This window comes from Ochotona curzoniae, unplaced genomic scaffold (assembly GCF_017591425.1).
Source record: "Ochotona curzoniae isolate NIBS_2020 unplaced genomic scaffold, NIBS_Ocur_1.0 contig_291, whole genome shotgun sequence".
Taxonomy (NCBI): Eukaryota; Metazoa; Chordata; class Mammalia; order Lagomorpha; family Ochotonidae; genus Ochotona; species Ochotona curzoniae.
The window spans coordinates 10,503,218-10,509,886 of NW_024465649.1; positions in this window are offsets into that span (position 1 = coordinate 10,503,218).

Consider the following 6,669-nt stretch of genomic DNA (forward strand, 5'->3'; position numbering starts at 1 on the left):
AACGCCAACCGTGGGGAGAATCATATGATCTGTGGTCTGAACATGGAGTACACTGTCTGAATCAGCCCTCCTAAGTGGTTAAGATGGAGCATGTGATGACATACCCAAACACACATGGAGGATATGGAAGTCTATTGGGGCCTGAAGAGGACATCTGGCAGCATAGCAGAGGGTGGAGGAAAGATAAAATTGGTCAACAACCTCAGCCAAGTACTGACAGCAAATATCTGTCAAAGGACCGTGGAAGGATTTCCTCATCCTTAGATTTGCGAGATTGACTGCATTGCAGAGCTATCAAAACCACTTGAATGTTTGCTGTGGCTAAAAGGAGCCCCAGAAGCAAGTCCTGAACTAGGCAAACCTAATCAAGCAATTTTCTTTTAAAACTTCTGGGTTCTCTAGGCCCAGCGCCGTGGCATAGTGGCCAAAGTCCTTGCCTTGAACGCTCCGGGATCCCATATGGGTGCCGGTTCTAATACCAGTAGCTCCATTTCCCATCCAGCTCCCTGCTTGTGGCCTGGGAAAGCAGTCGAGCATAGCCCAAAGCCTTGGGACCCTGCACCCATGTGGGAGACCTGGAGAAAGTTCCTGGCTCCTGGCTTTGGATTGGCGCAGCACCTGTTGTTGGGGTCACTTGGGGAATGAATCATTGGATGGAAGATCTTCCTCTCTCTCTCTCCTTGTGATATAAAGAAAATAAATCTTTCAACCCTGGGGACTGCCAGATCCTCACCAAGGGCTATCAGTATGGGCACCAAGGACTACATCCGAACTGCCAAGGAGACCACAGGGAACTGGAATGCCTTTGGAGGCCAAGAACTCTGAGGTCATCCACTCCCATTTGAATCTACCACATGGGATGGAAGAAGCCCAAACCCTTCCTTGCAGGATCCAAGGTCATCAGAACAGCAAGCTTCCTTCAGGACCAGGGAGAGGAGCTTTCTCTGGTCCTCAGTTCCAACTTTGAATCCTCACTCTATCTTGCAATGACCATCAGGGTCGCTCCAGAGCCCCTCACCCCAAAGCGCACACACACACACACACACACACACACACACACACACACACACACACACACACACAAATTGGAATAGACAGAGAACAACAAGGAAAGCTTGGAACCAGACAGGAAACGGTCAGTGTGGACTCACACATGCCTTATTAGGTAGGACACAAAGATTAGTTATTCCTCACTAAGGTATTGAAGATTTCTCTGCACACCCCTCCTAAAACTGTTCTGCATTACAACTATTGACATTTGCCTTGTTAGAGTTATAAGCCAGTTTAGACTATCCCAAAATCTGCCAAGTTCAGCAAAGTTAAGCTTCAACACTATAAACTGCTGAATGCTAAAATGAAAATAGTCAAGAGACAGCTGACAAGTACCCTATAGCCATTTTAAGGTGTATAGCAGCTGATTCTGTGTATAAATTAAAATTGAAATGTCAATGAAGTAGTCACAGGATGTGGTTAAGAACTTGCGTTTTTAAACATTTGTTACTCAATACCATGTCAATTAATATCATAATTTTGTAAATTGATGTTGATGTTATGTTGTGGCTTTTAATTGATCGGGATGATATTCAGCCAGCTGTGCTTTCAGACCAGAGATGGTGTTCCCAAGAAACCATTGAATTTATCCAGACAATAAGTTGCTGGACTCTGTGCTTGCAATGGAAGAATCTTGACTGAATTTGAAATGTAATACTGCAACAAGGTGGAGGAATCCACCATGGGGGGAATCCCAGAGCCTATGAAACAGTGCCACATAATGTAATGTAATCAATAAAAAATAATATATATAAATAAAAACTTCTGGGTTCTCTGAAAATGACTTCTTGGCTAGCTAAGCAAGACTGCATGATTAGGCCTCTACTTATTTTTCCTTTAGATATTACTCAGGTTGTATTCCTCTTTGATTTCTGATATGTGGAATTTATGTCGGTGTTTTTTTTTTTGAAAGAAGTTTTTCTGCATCTGTCAAGTCTGGCATGCTTGCTGGATTTGTACTTTCAGTATTTAGACTCTCCATAGATCCTTTCTTGATCTAAGATTTGTGTATCTCTCCACTCCTCTTTTTTTTTAATCTTATTTTATTGAAAATTCAAATATATAGACAGAAAGAGAGACAGAGAGATCTTCCATCTGCTGGTTCATTCCCCAGGTGGCTGCAATAGCTGGAACTGAGCTGACCCAAAGTCAGGGGAAAAGGAGCTTCTTCAGGGTTTATCACGTGGGTACAGGATCCGATGGGTGTGGGCCATCCTCTACTGCTTTCCCAGGCCACAAGCAAGGAGCTGGATGGGAAGTGGAACAGCCAAGGTATCAACTGGCATTTACTTCTTCCACTGAGTATATTGAGAGAAATGGATCCATCACTGTCTTTATTGGGAAGACTAAGAAGTGCAGTTGTGATGGATTGCTGTGCTAGCCTGCTAAGACTCCCTCCTCTGTAATTATTGATTCTATACATATCTACCTACCTTGCATATTGATTGTGAGCGCTTTGTGCATAGTGACAACGTCTTAACCTTTAATTTCTTTTCCTTAAGATGGAGAACCGTGGCCAGTATAGAGTAGGTACTTAATCAACTTTTTTGATTAGTGAATGCCTACAGGGTCCATCCTTTAGTTTATGCGTGAAAATGCATGTATGCACTTACATGTGTAAATAGACATGTGTATGTGTATTATAAGTATGATTGCGTATGATTGGATATGCACACAAATGCCATGTGTATACAAGTGTGTCCAGGTAGATACATGCATGCACATGCTCACTCTACTTGTCATGAGTGGGTGACACAAACCATTAGGTGGCATGTATGCAGATGCTGCAATGTCTGTGGTGAGTGTGGAGAGGGGAATAAAGGATAATTGCCATGTGGGAAACCAACTTGCGGAATATGTGGTCCAAGCAGCTCAGTCAAAAGCTCTTGCTAGGGAAGGTGCCTGTTATGGAGGGCAGAATCCTTCAGAAAACATAACTCAGGAAACAACCACACTGCTGTTATGTTCATGGTGTTAGAAAGAGGGACACAATGGATTTTGACTTTACAGAGACAAACTCGGTGGACAATGATTCCTTTGGAGCTTATCTCTTCAAATCTTGTTGAAGTTTTCACTTTAATTTCTTTTTTTCTAATCCCTGGAGGAAAGTTCCTTCCACATACAGGAACCTCTTGTTTCTCATTAAGGCTCTACTTTTAATTTCTGTTTCCGTTCCTCTTTTTCTCTGATATAGGTGGGCACACAGAATTTCCTTTGGCACTTTCATTTGGCATCTTTCATTTCTGCTTGATTTATGGGATGCTGTCTGCGGTCCACCTTTATTGGCCAAGTAGCTCCTTGGCCATGATGTCATCTCTGCTCAGTTGGAGGAACTCAGCATGTATCAAGACATCAGAGGAAATGAGTGGTGTTCCCCCAAGGACACAGGCTCATGAAGTCATCATCAGTGACAGCAAAGGAAATTAAGGAAAACCGAGATCAGAGTTACGAGAATACAACTGGTGTTTGTTTATTAATTCTTTATTCATTTATACACATTAGCTGAGACCTACATTGTGAATCAGATGCAGTTCTTACCCTCAAAGTGAAGGTAAAAAATCTCTTAGTAGAAGAAAGACTGCTCCCTCCACAAAACACATAAGATTACTTAGGAAAAATGACTAGATCAAGTAAACACTTATGACGAACAACTTTATTATTGAATGCAAATGGTCTAAATTGGCCAACTGAAAGATACAGACTAGTTGAACTACACATCCCAAGGATTTAGAAAAACAAGAGCAAATTTTGCCCATAACTAGTAATAGAAAATAGTTGATATTAGATAGGAATTAATAAAATTGAGACAAAAAATCACAAAGATCAGTGAAACAAAAAACTGACGTTTTGAAAAACGAAATTTTGATACGACATTGGCCTAACTAACTGATAAAAAGGGGAGAGCATCCAAATTAATAAAATCAGATGTGGAAAGTGAATGTTACAAATGATGTTACAAAATAAGAAGAATCATCAGGAAATATTACAAATAGTTGTATTACAAAAAGTTGGAAATTCTAAAAGAAATGGATAGACTTCTGAATAATATATAATGTGCTAAACTGAATCATGAAGACACAGGAAATATAAATACACCAATAACCAAAACAGAGATGGAATAACAAAGACCTTCCCAACAAAGAAACACCTAAGACTGGATGGCCTCATTGATGAATGATACCAAGCTTGTAAGGAAGAAATAATTTTGTTCTATTCAAAACAGTTCTGTGAAGTCACCATCACCCTAATCACAAAACCAGAAAAGAATGAAACAAAGGAAAAGAGCTACAGACCACTATCTCTCATAAACATAGATGAAAAAGTACTTAACAGAATACTAGCTAATCTACTCCAGCAGCATATCAGAAAAATCGTTCACACGGACGAAACGAGATTTATTCCTAGTATGCAGGAATGATCTAGCATACACCAATAAATAAATGTGATATATCACACTAACAACTGAAAAATAAAAATCATAATTTTGACTCAATAGCTGCAGAGAAAGTATCTGATCAAATACAACATTCTTTCATGATAAACCATTTAGTAAATTTGGCGTAGAATGAACATTCCTCAACACAATAAAGAGAGTATATGGAAAGTCCACAGGTAGCATAAGCATTCTCACTAAGAACCAGAAACAGAAAAACATGCTCATTGTCACCAGTGCTATTCAACACATTACTGAAAGTTTTAGCCAGATCCATTAGGCAAGAAAAAAAAAATAGAAGGGATATATATTAGAAAGGAGATAACAAAAAAAAAAATAGAAGGGATGCATATTAGAAAGCAGATAATCAAATCATTCTTGTTTGCAGAGCACATGATCCTGCATAAATGTCATCAAAAGACTCCAACAGGAGAATACTAGAATTTATTAGAAAGTTTGGGAAAGTTTCAGGATAGGCAGTGTCATGGCTGAGACATGTCATTGTTGTAAACAGTACTACTGAAATTACCACCCCCCCCCAAAAAAAAGAAAAATTCAACATCTTGGAATAAATTTAACCAAGTATTTTAGGAATATCTACATTAAAGAAAATGAAATTCCACAATGGTGGGAAAATAGTCTATGTTCATGGATTGGAGGAATTGATATAATTAAAATGTTCATACCTCCCAAAGCAATTTATAAGTTTAATGAAATCCAAATTAAAATAATGAGGACATTCTTCTCAGATGTAAAACAAATAATGATAAAATTCATAAGAAAACGCAACAGATCCCTAGTAGCTAAAGTGATCTTAACAAAAGCAAAGCCAGAGGTATCACAATACCAGATTTCAAGACATATTGAAGGACAGTTACAATCAGAACATCCTGATACTTTCACAAGAGTAGACATATAGACCAGTGGAACAGACTAGAAAACTCAGAAATCAATCCATGAATCTACAACCAACTAATCTGTGATTAACAAGCAAAAATCAAGCCCTGGAGAAAGGATCAAGACCTTAGGTTTACAGCCTGAATCTATCAAATTATTAGAAGAAAACACCAGTGAAACTGTAAGACATTAGCATAGGAAAAGACTTCTTGGATAAGACCCCAGAAGCACAGGAAATAAAACCAAAAATATGAAAATGGGATTACATCAAGATCAAACACTTCTGTGCCACATAGAGGCGAAGAGGCAATTAACAGAATAGGAGAAAATATTTACAAACCATGCATTTGGTAAAGGGTTAGTGTCCATGATATGTAAAAGACCCAAGAAAACACTATGCAAGCTGGGGGCAGGCAAGCCAGAGGACTCATCTGTGGAGGCCATGACAGGTTGTATTCAGTGATGTTCCACCTCAAGGACCTGAAGTCGGGGTCCTGAAGGGGGCCCCACCAGTGGCCTTTGGAAGGCCAGGGACTTGACAAGTCGTAGGCAGGAACAGCAGCCTATGGACTTTGTGGGTTCTGGACATGCTGTACCTAGGCTTAGAACAAACCGGCTGGGGGCTTCGCAGTTTCTAGGCAGGTCATACTGAACTTTCAGGTGCTAATCTGCTGCCTTGGTCTGTCACTCAGCTAGTTGTCCTGCTGGGAAGGGCCCACTGGTGTTTATTGGTAGAGCTGGGGGCCTGACAGGTCCTAGACAGGAAAAGCAGACCAGAGGGCCAATGCTGGGGTCCCAGGCAGCTTGCACCTGCACACACCTCCATGATGATCTGTGAGCAGCAAACCAGGGGGCCCGACTGGTTCTAGGCAGTTGCACCCGCAGTGTGCCATATACTAGACCAGAGACCTGAGGCTGGGGTCCTGGGTGGCAGCTGAAGGACCTCCCTTCAGATGAACTTTTGCATTGTCAAGAAGTCTTGGCTTTCATGCCCAGTTTTCCACAGATGCAACAACAACTCCAATCTCAGGGAGGAGAACTGGCAGACGTATGCCCTGGCCTTGCAGCACACAGTTCATATGTTGCTGCCTTCTAGGCTGACTCTTCGGCAGGAGAGAGGCTCTCACCCAGGTGTGCACAAATGACAAGACAGCCTGTTGCTTTGAACCAGTGAGTATCTCAAGTTTGTCTGGAAAAAGAAAACAAGAAGATAAGTGGGGCCTTTGCTTTCACTATATCATGGCCATTGCACTTGCAGGCAGACATGCTTTGGTTCTTCTAAGAAAGTG